The following is an 18396-nucleotide window of genomic DNA, read 5'->3' as shown; positions in this document are numbered from 1 at the left end:
CAAATCATTTGGTGCTCGCATAAACGACAGTAACACTGGTAGATAAAAGAGAACCAATGACCTGGAGAGAGGGTCCTTCAGGTAAACCTTTTTCTGAGGTGTGAAATACCGGCAGGGGAGAAGAAAATTCCCTATAGCTTCACCATCCTCACATGATTCTCATATGTTTTTCGGTGACCACCCACATCTGCATAGATATAGGCATTCAACTAGGAATCTTGCTCCACAACAGTGTCGTTGATGCCTCACACAGCCTGGTTTTACAACAGCGGTCGTTCAAAATATATGTTAAGTGCCCATAATCGGTGGTATTTAGAAAGGGATCACGTAGCTTGGTTGATATGTGCTGAAACGACTAAAACCTGGAAATCGCTGGCAGACTGATGTTTGGGACTGCATATGCCACTGCCACATTAAGATCAAGCCTTTCTAAGAAATCAGCCACCTCGTTTTATTTAATACCGGTTTTCCATGAACCCAAACAAGACGGACCACTTTCAAATGCGCCTGGAATAAAAAAAAATCGATGGGAACGGCTCAAAAAATATTTTGTGAAGTTTCAAGCGCGTATAAAACTACTATCGAGGAGGATGATAATGTGATACACGACATTGGCTTCTGTGTAGAGCAATCCAAAAGCCTAATATTCCGCAAACAATACAAGAATATAACCCTTGATGCGGTCATATTATCTTCAAACCAAGGCCTGCGAAAAGATGACAACTGACGCTTTTTTGTAGCTCCGTAGAAGACATCCGTAGAAGAAACTAGTATGATAGGGATATTGCTCTATGTAATCGGAAAGAAGACTACTTAAATTTCTTGAGGGCACGTGCTTCGGATGGAAGGGCAGATGTCGCCCTAATAGAATTCCACTGCTTCCTGCGTGTCATCACCCCATACCAAAGAAATGAGATCAACCTTAATCGGTGTTAAAAGGTCTGCGTCAGCGTAAGTCCGGTTTTTGATGTTGCTAATGATTAGAAAATAATAAGGACGATTGGGACACAGAAATGGGAGGACTGACTATGTGACTGGGTTCAAATGATCTGAGGAAAAGCCGCACCGTGAGTAGTTGGAAGCTAGAACTATGATTAAGGATAAGGGCTTCCAGTTACAGGTTTGAAATTGATTTTTGGACATAAAGGTGGAGGCGTAGAGCGTGCCTTTTCAATAGGAATAAGGGTTTAATTTTGTAGTTCTTTCTACCATCGAACAACAAATATAGGTCTTGCGTAAACTCTGTATAGGAATTATAATCATGCCGCGTGCCTTGAACCGCGCGGCCGCCGCGCTTGCAACAAGCCGGGCTGCATGTTGCAATTTATTGAGCCACTCCTGGCACCATTCGAGAAAGTGGGCATGGACCTTTAAGGCCCATTTCCTATATCCTCGAACGGCCACAAGTGGATCGTAGTCGCCACAGACTACTTGACCCGCTACGCTAAAACGAACGCCCTTGCCCTACGGCCGGTGAAGTTGCTCACTTCTTTATGAGCGACTTTGGGCTTAGACACGGTACGCCATCGAACATCAATACTGACAGAGGCAAGGCGCTTGCAGCTCGTTTGCTGCGGGACATCTTAACCCTCAGCCATACCGATCATGGCACAACAACAGCGTATCATCCTCAAACCAATGGTCTAAGGGAACGGCTCAACAAAACGTTGGCGGACATGGTGGCGATGTACGTCGACGTTAGGTATAAAATTTGGGACGGGATCCTGCCGTATGCTCCCCTTCGCCTACAATACGGCGATGCAGGAAACCACGCAATTTACACCGTTCCGTCTCGCCTATGGCAGGGAGGCCCGCACGATGCTGGGCGTAATGCTCCGGTGTGGGGATGAAGCGGTCGTACCCGATGCCGCCGATTTCGCGGGACAAGCCGAGCAAGCTCGTAAGCTGGCCCGCTTGCACATCAAGGAGAAGCATGCCAACGACGCTCAACACTGTAACCTTCGGCACAGGGACGTTCACTTCGAACCAGGGGACCAAGTATGGGTGTGGTCCCCCGTGCGCCACGAAGGCTTGTGCGCAAAAATCCTACATCGGTATTTCGGACCGTATAACGTCATGTGCCGTCTAAACAGCGTCACCTACGAATATTTTCCCGATGGAAGCGCGACCGTCAGTCTTCGGCATCATTGGCCTGAAATTGTGCATGTGGTGCGCTTAAAGCCGTACTGTTCACATGACTGAGCGCTGTGTCAACGTTGCGTTTCTCAACCTTGACGTTTCCCGCAAGTGAGGACTTTGTGCAGTGCATCTCACCCCTAATTTTATTTTTTTTTCTCACCTTGCCATCGAGAATATGTTTTCCTTTCGCGGGGGGAATAGTGCCTAGCGCAGCGCTGCCGCTGCACTTTGAAGACAACGACGAAGAAATAGCCTTTGGCTCGAGAAGCTCTCTGAACTCTTATATCAATGCTCGAAGCCGACCTGATTCCCGAGTTCTCGCCTATGCGTACTTTCACGGGTCCTTGGGGCTTAAATCGTGACAATATGTCTCGACGCATCCTAAACTTTTTATTTTCAATTCGTGTCAGCCGGCCTACAACTCAAGCAGCTCTAGAAGGTCATGGACACCAGTTCTTAGCTCGCTTTGGTCCGTAGCTTTGTACGCATCACCCACGCACGGGATTCGAAAAGAAGTGACCTTCCGACAGCGTTGTCATAAACAGCTCCTGCATGATCCGATACTGATTGTGTTGATTCTGCTGTGGCCCTTCCCCTTTGTATTCTTCGGGCACACAGTGACGCTCATGGGTGGCTACGGAGATTGCGTTGCTGGCGTTGTAATAGGCACGGGTCGCAAGCTTAGTCAATTGATGACCACATGCCCTAATGTCTCCTCCGCCACCTCCCTCTGCGTATTTGTCCCAGAGTGGTCGCGTCCGTAACAACCCACTTATCGTTCGCACAAGAGCCTGCTTCTCCTCAAGCGTCATATATGCTTTCCTTCTTTATGTCTCTCTTGAATCTTCAGTACAGCACTAGTGATCTCTTTGCCAGTGATGTCCTCCCCAATTGTTTTACTCCACTGTTCTGATCTGTTCCCGTAATTCATTGGCCCACATTGGTTTTAAAACGTCTAGGAATTTGGCCGGTTATATGCATAGCGCTCTCCTAGTCTTCGTGATTGGGTTTTTCCTTTCGTTTTGTGCAGCGTAGAATTCTGTACTTGCACACCCCTCTGACCCATCTGCCGTCAGGTAGTACGCTAAATCGGCGCTCAGGAGCCATTTTGGCGATTACCTATCTTGCCTTGAAAGACGACCATCCCATGTCGCACTGTGCTTATTCGTTTAGGACACCCGGTGGACTCCTAGCGCCAACAGAACCACCTCACGTTGACGGATCACGAAGGCTTGCCGGGTCACCGACCAGCGGCACAACACAACACAGCGTTGCCAAAGGTCAGTTCAGGTGCCCTAACGCTTTCCAGATCCACCTCATCAACCCAATCCGGTAGAACCTCCAGAGCATTTTAGAATAATATAAGCCCGCTTCTTCACTATCTTCAAGGGGCATCTGATCCTCATATGCCCAGATATAGTTCCGGTCGCTGGTAACGTCTGAGCCAAGGCAGATGTACCTTTTGGCCCACTGTATGCCTTGGTCTTTGAGCGCTATTTGCGGTTCGGCGTTGCCGGAGCTTCCCTCGTTGCCCTTCATGACCGCCTACTTCTCGGGACTGAAATCCAGGCGTAGGTGGGATCCCTCCTCGAAGCAAATACCTAGGATCTCCTGGAGTTCCTCTACAATTTATTTTGGATGTTTTTGTTTGGTTGCTTTTTGTTGACTCATGTATAATATATTCTTTTTTGTTGAATTTCGTTTTGAGCTATTCTTAATAGTATCATTTTGTGTCACGCTTCCTCTTGTGCTTGATTTTCTTTTGTTTCACTACTCCCACCCCCTCTGTAATGCGAAAGCCCTGAGGGTACAATAAATGAAATGAAATGAAATGCTGACCATGATGCAGTGTCGTCTGTATTAAATCAAGCTTGGAGACGTTTTTTTGTTGTGTGCTTTCTTCCCCTGTATACGTCAGACTGAAGCACAGTCCACAGATGTCTAATCTTCCCGTTATGCCTGCCAAATATAATGAACTAGATTGGTAACATGGGACATCCTTGCTTATGTCATCTGTTTGTTCCCAGCAACAGGTTTTGACATGGTACTGTCCTATTGTACTAGTGGTGTATTGCCTGCGTAGATCTCTCAGAAGATTTAATTGTTCGTTCGGCAAACCAACGCTGCTGAGATTTTCATACAGAATGGTATTATCAATTGAGTCCTATGCCTGTGGCACTTCAGAAAACCCAGCACCGGTGGCCTGTTTTCTTCGGCAGCAATCTCCAGTGCCTGCGTGGCGACAAACTGATTATCATCCAGTGTGTGCCCCTTACTGACGCGGTGTTGTAGTTCCCTAGTACATTTCCGTATTCAGCCCTCGGCGGCAGCTTTTCGATGGAGGCGAAAAGCAAGGCGCCCGTGTGCTGTGCGATGATAGTGCACGTTAAAGAACCCCAGGTGGTCGAAATTCCCGGAGTCCTCCACTACGGCGTCTCTCATAGCCCGAGTTGCTTTGGGACGTTAAACCCCACAAACCAACCAACCAACCAACCAACCAACCAACCAACCAACCAACCATTGGTTTAGGCATGCGCACAGGCTGGGCAAATATTCTGTACACTATTGGTGTCACTGCGACTGAGCGATAGCTCTTCGCTAACTACCTGTTGTTGCCTGTTTATGGATCATTCATATTCGCGAGGATTTCCAGTCTTTTCGCATATCACTCACATAATATTATCCCTCAGGACTTCACTGAGAAAGACACTTCACCTGGCGCCAATTTTTTTTTTTTTTTTTCAATAACTCCGGAGGGATTTCATCTAATCCCGCTGCGGTCTGGCCATTCATATGCTTTCTTGTTGTCTCCAGTGCTTGGTACGTGATGCCGTCGTCGCGTTTGTGGTGAGTGGAACTAGTCTGCTGTCCCAGCATATTGATAGCTTCTGTGCTTAGTAGTTTGTTACGTACTCTAGGCATGCCTCTCCGTCGTGCACCCGCCCAGTGTCTGGGCCTGGTAGGTTAAACTGTCGTTATTCTTGGTGTGGATTTTATAACTTTACTTGTTGCGAAAACTTTCTAGGAGCATCTCGCCCCACTTTTTTTGAGGTCTTGTAGAAATCTTTAGTTAAAGTGCATAATTTTTCTTTGACCAATAATGCTGTTTGTTTGTCGACTCTATTTCTTCCATAAACTTCCAATCTATGCTGCTTGGGTTGCAATGCGTAGAGCTTGTCTGTATTTTTGGCATGATTTCTTCAGCTGCTTATGGCCGCAGCAACCAACTTCTTTGGCCCACCATTTCTTTGTTCTTCGCCTCAACTGCAGGGCGCTGCTGTCAGCATAGCTTGGGCATTGTAGCATATCCACCTTACGAAGCTATCATATTCATTTATTGGGATATTCTATGCGTCCTTCTCCACTAGCCCCACCAGATGCCGTAATTGCGTGGAAGGTACGAGAGGTGTTTGAATGGTCATGGTTGGTCTAGCATGTTCGGTGCTGTTTTCCCAATAGACAAAAAATCAAACTGGTACAGTCCCTTCCTATACTTCTGTTGCTGTTTTCAGCGATATCCATTTTCTCATGATTGTCAGACACTTGTGGAGACATTGTACAGCAGTCGATTCTTCTAGTAATATCCCAGTTAGCCATGTCGTCCTCTCTCATAACACTTTTACGCTGTCTTAACTATCACTGACTGTGTTTCCTCCACCCACTGCAGAAGCATCTTACCTGTTCGATCTATGGAAGCCCTTCCACGCCGGAGAAGACTCAGAAGGCGCCCGCGTAATGGGAGCTACCGGCGAGTGCCGACAAAGGCCTGCGATGCGATGCGGAATGCGGCTCCATTAGCGCACTGAGAATATTATGCTCCCCAGAGTAATCGAATAGGCCACCTGAGCGGCGGCGGCGAACGCTGGCAAGGAATACACTGGCCCTTTTGCTGGACGAAGCGGGGGTCGACGAAAACATCTCTTCGTTCCGAGCTGAAGAATTCACCGGTGGGACACGCCAGAATCTTGATTACCACGGTGGTGCTCACTGCATATAACTAACTTTTTGGCCTGAACTAAGATCAAAACAACTCGTGACTGCCAGGCGCCAAGAAGCATGCAGAATGAACAGATTCAAGTCATAAAGCAGTAATAAGATCCAAAGCAGTTATCTCTAATATAATTTTAACTAGTTAAAGGATGGTAGATTGTAAGATACAAAAGCGAAAACTAAGTTACTGTCATAAGTATTGTAAACTGCTGTATTTTGGTCTGTATATCAAAGAAAAAAAATTGGTTGCGCCAACTGCACACCGATAGTTATCATAACTGCATTAGCATATATTTCCAGAAAAAACGTGCACCTGTCATGCAGTCGTTTAGCAGGAGTGATTTCCTATATAAAAAACATATATGATGGCTATGCTAAGGAAAAAAAACATAACTGGGCTTTTAGAAATTTCGAATTACGTCAGCTGTAGAACCGTAGAGAGGGGGTGAGGTAGAAAACTTTATTTTGTCAGTAAAATTCGAGTAGATTTTAACCGCCAAGGCTAAGGCCAAGATCTTTTGGGACCTGGGACCTAGTGGCTGCAGGGGCTGGAGGTGGTGGTGGTGGTGAAAACTTTTATTGTCCGGAAGAGGCGATACCGGAGCTCCGGCACCGCTCGCAGGCGTCCAGGGAGCCCGATGTCACCCCAAGAGGCAGGGGCTAGTAGACAAAGCGGTTCGCCGCTTCGGTTGCCAGTCGGACAATGTTGGCCTGTGTCGCCGGGTCTTCGCTATGAAGCGCGGTCTCCCATGCTTCTGCGTCCTTGAATAAATTGTAGCCCGGGGAGTGGCTGCACTCCCAGAGGATATGTTTTAACGTTCCTATATCACTACAGAATCTGCAGAACTGGTCCTCCGGATTTCCAGTTTGCGTGAGGTATCTCCATCTGGGAGACATGTGGTTCTTGGCTTGCAGGCGGCGCCAGGTGACTGCCTCTGTGGATGTGAGGGACCTATCTGGGGTGGATATTTCCGCCGTCCTAACTTGTAGTGCTCAATGACTTCGTTGTAGGTCGCGAGCATCTCGACTTTAAAGTTAGCTTGAGGCCGGCGTCCCCCCCCGGATAATGAGCGCTCGGGCAAGGGCGTTGGCCGCTTCGTTTCCTGGTATGTTGGTGTGAGCGGGGGCCCAGGTTAGAGTGATCCCTCTGTCTATGTTGTTTTTTGATAATATGTCCAACGCGTAGTGTGATATTTTGCCTTTGCAGAAATTCCTTATTGCTGATTTGCTGTCACTGATGATCACCTTCGCGTTCGTACTAACGCACGCTAGGGCGATCGCCACTTCCTCCGCTGCCGTGGCGTCTACTCCGCTTGTATATATCTTGCCTTGCTCTATTCCGGACCCGTCGACTACCACCGAGACAGAGTTCCCGTCATCGTCAAAAGCGGGGGCTGGAACGATAACTTCTTTTTGTTTATCTGGGTCTGATCTTTCCATCTGCGTTCATTTCTAATTGAATTTGAATGTTTGTTCATGTGTGTACATGTTCATATTACTTGGATCATGTCTGCATGCCCCTGCATTTCCTCACTACACTGTGTATCATACTTCGCCGCGCCCGACTACTGTGCCGGAGTTCCCGGGTTGGAACCCGACCTCGGCGGCTGCGTTTCGATGGAGGCGAAACGAAGTGGCGTCCGTGTGCTGTGCGATGTCAGCGCATGTTAAAGATCCTCAGGTGGTCGAAATTACTCCGTAGCCCTCCACTACGGCTCCCCTTTCTCTCTATCCACTTTCACTCCCACCTTCATCCCTTCCCTTACGGCGCGGTTCAGGTGTCCACAGAGCAAGGGTGACAGATAGTGCGCCTTTCCCTTCCTGTGAACCAACCAACCTCGAACTTCGCCGAACTTGTAGAGCTGCCCTCTGCCTCAGGCTCTGGCCGGGCCGCGTATTTGGGTTTGCTCGGTACAGTGGCTCCGCAAGGGACAAAACGACAGAAGAGACGAAGAAAGCGGGCTGTTCCGACTAGCATCTACCGCCTGCAGGAGCGGTAGATGCTAGTCACATTTCGAAACAGGTTCGTTGAACGAAATCCGGTGCTCGGGAGTTGTGCGAGATCAATCATACTCCGCAGTATTCCATGAGATTAGTTCTTGTCTAGCACTCTCGCCAACTGCAATGCGACACTTGAACGCTCGCCAAGGAACGCCACGCGACAGGAGCGATAGTGTACCGTCCAAACACACTTGCCGGAGACAGTGTGACCGATTCTGTGCCTTCCTTTTCATGCAAACCAATTATATGTAGCACTGCAACGAACGCCAATAAGAGGCAAATGATAGGAGAGGAAGGGTAGGCTTTCCTCAATCTTCTCTTAAAAGGCATGTAAGAGACCCTCTATTTTTTTTTTTTTAGCTTATAGCACCGAGACTTCAGCGCTGCTGGATTCATCACCCATGAGTGCCGTAAATGACCGAAGCCTTCAACAGTGCACAACTTGTTTTTGCATACTAAGTTCGAATGATAATTCATAAACCTGAGAACTGAACATTTCAACTTCTACGATAAACGCAGCACCCCTAAATTATTTCTTTCTCTATCACCGCTTCAACTTCAATTATAAAATGTCGGACCAGGTCGGGCACGGGCCTTTAAATCTGAGCACCGGGTAGGGTCGGACCGGGCTTAAGCCCTGTCAGTGTCGGGCCAGATCAGTGTCGGACCGAGCTGGCCCGGTTCGGGCCTGTAACGTCGGAGCCGGGCAGGGCTCGGGCTCAGAATCTGGACCTGTGCACATCTTTACCTTGGACACTGCACGTTTTCCGCTTACTTTGAAAGCATTCCTTGAATTGCACTTCTGGAATGGTACTCCAGGTAAAGTTATTCTTGATTTCCCAATTATTTTAATTGTAGATTTATTGTATAGAGTTGTCTTCAGAGTTGAGTCATGTGTGCAACTTCGTCGAAGAAATTTTCAGAACAAACATGTGTCAGAACAAACAAAACTCGGTGAATGTTCCACCCGGCCTCGATCTTTTGCTAAGTCTGCAGAATTGTCACAAAAATAAAGGAAGATATATGTTATAGAAAAGATATTACTGTGATATAACCAAGAAGTACTTTCTAAGAGTAGCTATGATATCCCTTGTAAAACTGCCTTTAGCCTAGTTCAACCTTGGTCCACCTGAAGCTTGAATAAGCGAGCTCGATCGCTGACCCGCAACTAACTTTACAAAAGCTATCGAGTTGACCTGAAGCATCGAAAGCGGAGCAGTACGTTTTGCATTTTCGGAGAACTAATACCACATAAGCTTTACATCTTGCCTTAAAATTTCACCGGAAATAAACAGGCTCTGCTAGTTCACAAATTCTACCATTCACCCCTGAATTCTTATGTTATCACCCTTATGCATCATCACCCGCCCACATATCAACCATACAGAAGCAGCCAATCCTCCTCGAGTTTTCACGTTTGTGCAGCCCTCATAGAATGCACCTGCTAGCCATTGATGCAGAAATAAATGAATATCCAGCAAGCTCAACACTATTTGTGCAAATCGAATAAAAATAAAAAACAATTAGAGTGAAATCCGCACCCCTCCTTAAGATACGATTGTTCACTTATCCATGCTGTTTTCTAACTCTCTCTCTCAGCGTTGCATATATAACTCTACTGTCCATAGGCCACATGTGCTGCCTTCATCCTTACTTGAAGCATATACAACAGCCTCCAAGTTTAGACCCCCTAATTGAGTACTGCAAATATCCAGCTACTGTATGCCTCCTTCTTGCGGGATACGGCCACGAGCCATTTATCACCTGAATTGCATGCGAAACGCACTCCAAACCAGTCTTGTTCTCCTAGTTTTTTCACAGTCATAGTCAAGGTAAGTGGTTCCTACCTGCCCAAAGTGCATGTAATCCCTGACAACATCTAATGCTCCATTGCCTATTGTAAAATGTTGCGCCCTTCCAAGAAAACTAAATATGGCTGTCATTTCGTCATATCAAATTTGAGTCCTGCCATTCTACTTTGCCTGTCTAAGCATTCAATCAGGCTTTTCAATTCGTATGTTGAGTTACTTAATAAGTCGATGACTTCAACAATTCCGAAATTAGCAGAATATTCGCCATCAAAGACTATATTTAAGTCTTCCCGGTGCAGTTGAGTGAATTCCTCTTGTAAAGACATAATTACTAGAACTGGTGAATCATGTCTCACTTCGTAACACCCTTGTCGAATGGTATTTCATCAGCAAGGCTGTTTCTTGGCTTGTTTCCTGTTATTTCTTGGTAGTTAGTGGAGTTAGCTCGTTTTGGCGAAGCCTGAAGCGCAAAAAAGACAGAGACGTGAAAAAAGTGCGAATATGTGTCTCTCTCACGTGTCTTTTTCACCCCTCAGGCTTCCCAAAAAAATGGTATTTCATCACTGCCAATCGGTGGTTAGAGTCCGCACTCGAAGAAGACGCCGGCGTGTGACACGAAATTTGCTGATAGGTAGAAAGAGGACACATGTCTCATGACGTCGCAAACACCACCGACCAATCAATGCTACTTCAGGTCACGAGGCTTTGTGACGTCTCCAATCTCTCGACCAATGAGGAGACGAAAAGGAAAACGCGGCCATGCGAAATCTAACCGCTGCACTTCGGGTCGCGAGCCGAGCGCGGTGCCTCTACGGAATTGAGGAGAGCTCGCTTTGTACGACTGCCTCATACCTTAAAGTGGAAAGCAGCCACACATTACATGAAAGCAACACGCAGTTAAAATTAAGCCACTAATTGTGAAGCATTGTGTACAAGCATCCCTCCCAAGAAGCAATACAACTTAGCTGTAATACTTGGCACTAATAATTAGGGTTAATAATTATCGCTACTAATTAGCAACAAAAACAGTTCAACTCCATATCAGTTCAACTCAAGACTTTTCTAGAGTGCACCCCAGTTTCATTTACATATTCCTCTTTTACGCTGAAGTTTCAACTCAGCAAAATACTTCCTCGTATTATTTAAAGGATAAATGTGTTAGGCCTGGTTTCCTCTGCTCATTTTCTAGTAAATGTACTGATAATGTGAATGCCGTGGTTTGTCGCGGATTCGAGACTTGAGATGATTCCTCGCCCCTTAGCGGACTCCACGAGAACCTTTCAAGCGGGTTCGGCGCCGTAGTGCTCGATAGGTACCTCCTACTGGTGCTTTGTGAAATGGCATCCCCGACTCTGCGTCGTCGTAAGGCCGCCAAGTGAAGGTAAGAAAAGAAAAAATGGAAGTCGAAAAGTTCTATTGCGTCCAACTGTGTGTGTGCCTTCCCACTCGAAAGTCCGCATGGTGTATTTTATTGTTTCCCAGGTGATCAGACGACGTGTCCCTGAGTGCTTTACGGGTAAAAAGAAAAAAAGCGCGCGGAAAAAAGTGGCTGTGACTACGGTCATTACTTCGCGTCCTTTCACTTGGAACGACTCATTTCTTCTCGGCAATCTTCAAATTACTATGTAATCACTAATTTAATATTGCGTGATACTGCCGTGATTACATCTTCTCGTTTTATACGCACGCTGTCATTGATAACTGGATTTTTCCTAGAGCTTATAGTAGCACCTCGAGCTCCTTTTACATATTCGTAGTTGACGTTTGCTTTCGACAACTCATCCATGTGGCTAATAATAAGCGTATGGCAAAGCGACGGTGCGCGTAGCAGTGGGCTGGTAGAACTATGCGATGAGTTGGCTACAGAGGAAAACGTATTTTGCGCGTCACTAGCTTATGTTTCCTGATTTACCATTGCCTTCTTTTCTCGACCATCTTTTTACGCCCCCCCTCCCTCTCGCCACTCCCCCTTGCTCTGCCACTTATCTTTAAACCATCTTTTGTTAATGGAACCTGCAAAAGAAAGTTGGTAAACTTCACGTTCCATGTTACTATTCTTTCTGTTCTTCTAAATGTCACCACGATCCTAAGTTTGCACCTATCGAACACACAGTATATGAATCTATCTGCGATTGTAGTCTGGCCCGTGTAAATCAATACGAGAACGAAATGACTTTTGCACAAGTTCCCCTCGCTAAACATTCGTTTGTCGTATTTTTGCGGTGCCACGACTCGCTCGGGCATTTCTAAAGAAATGCTTATGACGACTGCTTGCTGGTCAAAATGCCGTGCAGTTCAATGATCGGGGCGGCTTTATACGCGCAGAAGGCGTCAATACATGGTTTCAGAATTCTAAGCGTATAAGCATATTTATAGCAACGCAGATTTACATCAATCTCGGCCATTTCAGCGTTTCTCATTTTATGCTTCTCAGATGAGGCAACTATAATCATATGCGAAGAAATTCAACGTTTCACCTGTGAAACAGCAGAAGAATTACGAAAACGAACGTACGCAGCCATTTCGGCAAGAACTTCGAAGCGACTTGCTGTAGCACTCAATGATTCCTGCGTACGTGGTTCACCCCCTTTCAGAGAGGCCGGTAATTCATATGCACTGGCGTCCTAGCACATCGCCCTGTCCGAAAAGTATTTGTATATTGAGAGCGATCTGATGTGGCTCACACTGCGACGTCTTTACGCACAGAGCTGCACACGGAAAAAGTTTGGAATTGTGGTTATCTAGTCCGATGAGGCAAAAGTGGCTGGCCCCTATAATTCTCCTGCAAGCTTCGACAAAATCAGAGTATTCCGCCCCACAGCCCAAGAATTGAAGCACGGCGCAAATTCAATGTGCCACCGCGCAACTGTATCGGGCGATCATCTTTGTTTTTGAATTTGAATTTTTATATATGGTTTCCCCTTTATAAATGATGGTAATTACGAAAAAAGCGTTCGCAAAAGTCCTTGGATAGTTTTGCCAGACTCGCAACATTTCCCGGGGATGAAAAAGGTTTGGTTTGGTATGTGGGGTTTAACGTCCCAAAGCGACTCAGGCTATGAGAGACGCCGTAGTGGAGAACTCCAGAAATTTCGACCACCTGGGGTTCATTACCGTGCACTTACATCGCACAGCACATGGGCACCTTGCTTTTCGCCTCCAACGAAAAGCGGCCGCCGAGGCCGAGATTCGATCTCGCGTCCTTGGGAGCAGTAGTCGAGCGCCTTAACCACTGCGCCACCCCGGCGGGGTAAAAGGGCTTTACGAAAAAGAGCCTAATACTTCACTTGATGTAAGTCTATGGTTGTTCTAACGCGATTACCGTAGTAAAACCTTGTAGGCAAAGGACTGTACACTGATCGGACTGTAGTTTTTCATGCACTTGACGTCCTTTTTATTATGGACTGAGTTGATAGCGTTATTAACAGCTTCCAGTACGCTCGAAATTGTGAGGCACTCTGTGCACAGAGCACCAGGTTTTCTAGCGCAATCTCCTCATATATCGCACATATCTTGAGTTAACCCCGCCCTGTGATAGCTACGCTCATCCCATCCCCGCAAGCTGGGAGTCGGGGATGAGGGACTAGAATCGCAATTCTCACCAAAAATGTGAAGCCTTTAATTGTTTGTTGTTTAGGATGTGCATGTATTTAGGAAACATTGGTTGGTTGTCATCTACGCAGTAGAAAGATTGTATTTTTATTTATTTTTTGCGAGATAGAGTTCATTCACCACTGGAAGGGCCCATGACACAATCCGATAGCGGACAAGAAGCTGAACGCGGAGGATATCACCAAGTTGGACAGCTTGTGTTTTGCGCTGTCTAGCCAAAAGGGATCTGCTATTGAGAATACAGCACGGAGCTAAGAAGAAAAACAGAAAGTAAAGGTAAATTTTGAGCCGTTTACCAGCCGGTCCGGCTAGTAAACCGAAATAGAAGCTAGGATTGACTAAAACTCAGCACGTAACCTTCGAGCGCTGTTTTCGCACCAATGAGAGTGTGGCTAACCAAGGCCCTCGACGATATAAATAATAATAGCAATAATTTGTTCGTATAATTTGTGTGGACACCTAAACAGCGACGTAAGGAAAGGGAGGAAGGCGGGAGTGAAAATGGAAAGAGAGAAAGAGGAGCCGTAGTCGAGGGCTACGGAATTATATCGACCGCCTGGGGATCTTTAACGTGCACTGAAATCGCAAGCGCTCGACAAGCTGGAGATAGAATATGGAGCCTATGTGAAGAGACACGCCCAGCAAGCAACCGAAGAAATTGTTCACGAGCGCAGACAGGGGCGCTGGACAGCTGTAATGCGGAAGGAAAGAGAGGCAACTCGAAGAAATCGCCACAGAGCAGTGCCGCGTTGGAAAGGATAGCCAAATGTATGCACCAGGCAACTTTGATTTATTAACTTAGGGCCTAAGTTTTCTGAATTAATTTTCTGAAACCTTAGAACTCAATTTTCTCAGTTTGTACTTTTGCAAGAGGAGAACCGTTAGGAAAACTACCATTTCTAAACTCCTTCGCCAAAGGCTACTTTCAATCTGGTTTTTGGACTAAACTTTTGTAGTGACCAAATCCCCAGAACGACGAAAAATAACATAGAGCACAATAAAGTTTTTCTTCCCTTCCTTGTGAACAAGATAAGGTACTTTTTGTATTCGCAATTTTTCTTTAAGAAGAAGACAGTATCAAATATATGACATATAATTAGAAGAGAAAAGATAAAGTTAGCTTTCAAAGTACCTAGATACTTACAAAAATGTAAAACGAACTCGCAACTGGCCTTATCCGACGCGATGAACTACCTAGAAATCATCTAAGCACGAACAGTTAGTACATTTTTTTTTTTAATTTCTGAAATGACACTTTTTGGAAGCCGAGACACTAATTATGACAACTAAATTCTTTTTATATTTGTGCTAAGGCGATGAAACTTAGGTTACATGCTAATAAGAAGAAGATAAGCCATTCCTGAAACTTTTATCGAAATTGGTGCAACAATTAAAAAGTTGACCTTTTAGTCCCGCATCCCGCCTTAATCGGATTACAACCACACTGCCTACGTTGGCTTTCCTATTCAGCAGCACTAAGCGGTCATCGATTATCTGGCCTCCACGTGACACCTAATTAAAGTCACTTAACTTCCTGCCAAGCTCACTTATTTGGGCGAGTACCGGGCCTGAATTCCTTTGATTTTCTCTTTCAATCTCTTTACAGCAAATGAAAGGGTCGTGAAAAACGCCTTTTTTGTCCTTGGCACACTTAATTCTGAACTTCATTTTTGCTTTACTCCGGACTGGGTGTTCCCAGGTGCATACGCTCGTCACCCTAGTTTGCCGGCAGCCCCACGCAACTCAAGCTTTGGCGACCTTCAAGGATTTCAAGGCCAAAGACCTCTCGTTACGGCAAGGCAAAAAATAATGACCGCCAGCTCGTACTTAGTGGGGCTTCCTAGCGCACGGCTCTATATATAGTCTTTAATTAAAACAGCAGCTCGACCCAAGCAGCGCTTGTGACGTTCCAGCCAGATCACCGAGGATAGTACCTCCGGAGAGCGGAGATAAGCACCTCTTTAAAGCTCACAATAAATGGGGCCCCCATCGAGGTTTTTCAAGATAACGCGAAACGCCTGCTTCGGGGCCAACCCGGCGACGTGCGGTATTTCAAAGTGACTTCTTTTCGGTCTCCAGCGAAATAGCCCATCAGCAGTGACTCTTTTCCGGGGACAGACAGCTATACACATACATTCTCGACACCAAGTGGCACTCCTTTTTGAGCAAAAGTATCGTTGCTTCTCTCTCTTTCCATTTCCCTTCATGGCTGTTTTGGTCGTTTCGTTTCTTACGTCTTTGTTTTTCTTCCATTCTACTTTATTTTATTCTATCGGTCTTACTCGTTTTCTTGCTTTTTTTTTTCTTCGGCGTCTCCCACCGCAAATTATGAGGGCCTTATTTAGTACACTTAATGACCAGTTAGTACATCTGATAACCCTTCTGCGCCCAAACATTTCAGCTATCCCCAGCGCTGCATTCGACAAGGCCATCTATGGAGCTAATTCGTATTGATTGATCTATTCTGATCTATTTGGGGTGCTCAAAATCCAGAATCGCATATGAGTATAAGGGACGCCGTAGTGAGCAGCTCCGGGTTAATCCAGGCCACTTGGGGTTCTTATTTATGCGCTAACGTCGCTGTATTTCGCCTTCGTCTGCACGTGGCCGCCACGATTGTCTTACTAGGCAACAGATGGAAATGTTGGTTATATACCAGGACATCGACATGCCATCCACCCAGATGACAGTCATGGGAAGTATCGAAAATAGATATACATGTATCTTTGACACTATCTTTCGATAAATTTTGTACATTGGTATTAGGTATCATGAGCTGAAAATGATAGTATCGGAGTACCAGCATCGAAAATACTTATTTAGTGAATCGTGTATTTTAAAGATACTCGATACTAAAAAAAAAATCACAGCAAATATTGAAGCCGTGGTGAGTCAAGTCAGACGTTGGGTTGACCAGGCGGTATCTATAAGCCGGGCGGAAACTAGGATTTTACTACCTCCAGAGCTCCCTCCTGTCGGAGTTCTCTCCAAAGGCCTCGTCTCCACAGCGTCACTAATCTATCCAGATTCCCTTTTCCTAAAACTCTAAAACTGAAGGAGCTAGCTAGGTAAAACAGAAGAAGGCATGTAGATGCTCACGAGGTCGTTTACTTGTGACCACCGAGTGCGTATCACGAAGTTGTTAAGCTGCTAACTGACACATAAAAACAAGAATGACGCCGAAAACGCAAGGCGGACACGAAGTATAGGAAACATGCGTACTGCCCTAACCGTTCTCCCAACCCTTTTCCATCCACCCTCTTGTCCGTCTCTGACGCATCTGATCCTTGTCAACCAGCGTGTTCAGTGTGCTGTCAAACGCAGCAACTTATGCACTACCCTTCTTCAAACCCCTGGGCTCCGCGTATCGGTTCTGCTTGGCGGCATAAACGAACTTCTAACGTATCAGTCAGCCTCGATGCAGTCGTCTCACTGCGTTTCTTGTAGTTTACAACGTTTAATTCGGAGTAAACCCATCATTTGCAGCTGCGCCGGGAAGGGCTTCGACTTCCACTAGATCTCTTTCTGTAAAAACTATTACGTATAAACTTTTATTAAATACATGACATGAAAGCTATGTAAATGCACGTTTCAGCACATAAGCTTGAATAACAAATTATATGCGTTATCAAGAAACATTTTTGCGAGAAAAAGTTGAGCAACATTTGTATAAAACTTGTCAAAATACCTTTGTAGATTAAAGCAAGAAATATATTACAATATTTTCGAAATAGGTGAAATGACTGGTATCATATTAGACATATTATCTGTAAAAAAGAAACAACGCTTCTATCTTTTATCTACAATCTAGTTCTCAAGCGACACTTGTTAAACTTGAACTTCTCAACTACTTCCAGGGTCCTCAAGTCGACGCGGCCATGCTTCACTCTTGTCCACTTATAAAAGTCACCTTTATCACATACAATATACCGGAATGTTTATCTACTTATGTAGACAGGCTCTTCGAATTAGTCCCGCTTATAGCACGCCAACGTCACGGGGATGGGCCTGCGGTGGAATCGCGATAGTGATTATGAGAAATGGACAATGGACAATCGCTATACTGCCAACCTTCTCGAATACATAAGCGCAACTGGACTTCACTCCTTCTTCTAACTTTCTATCTCCTGCATCCCATTCCCCCTTTCTCAACTTATGCCTTGTGGCAAACTCTTCGAAAAAAAAAATTGAGTTCTGACATTTTATTTTTGTTGTCTTCCTTCTAGCTTTTAACAAAAAACGCACAGCTGAAAAAGTCTTTTATCACATAGCAAAATAACTGTTCAGTTCCCCAAGCACGCGCAAGTATAACCCTTTATAACAAAGAAAACGAGGGGCCACCGGATACGTAACGTAAAGTATGAAATGAAAAGTAGCAGAAAAAGTTTGAGATTTATTCGTATGTTGCCAAATGCTCACAGCTTCTTTCGCTCAAAGAAGAAGGAAAAAAGGAAAAGATAGTGTTTGAATCTCGCTAGATATAAAACAATGATTATCTAATATCAGCATAATGTGGCACATAATGTCAAACGCGCGGTGAAAAAGTAGGATGTGCCTGTGGTCTCTTCAGTTCCCAGAAAACTTTCTTCCCTGTCTCGCTTGATAACGTGCAACAATGACGACCTATTGCACTATTAGCATTAGAACCGGTTTATGAAATGTGAGAAAGAAGTGGTGCATAGAATTTCATTGAAATGTGAGAAAGTTACGATTACAAGTGTCAACGGTAACACAAGTTGTCTTTACGGACCGGTACTGGGACTCATCTTCCGGCGCTCATTAATTAATTCGGAAAAGAAAATAAGGGTAAAAAGGAGAAAAGAAAACAAAATGCGTCCAAGAC

The sequence above is a fragment of the Amblyomma maculatum genome, chromosome 2 (assembly GCF_055883805.1).
Source record: "Amblyomma maculatum isolate TAMU_Amacu chromosome 2, ASM5588380v1, whole genome shotgun sequence".
NCBI classification, from domain to species: Eukaryota; Metazoa; Arthropoda; class Arachnida; order Ixodida; family Ixodidae; genus Amblyomma; species Amblyomma maculatum.
Note: the sequence above shows the minus strand (reverse complement) of the source record.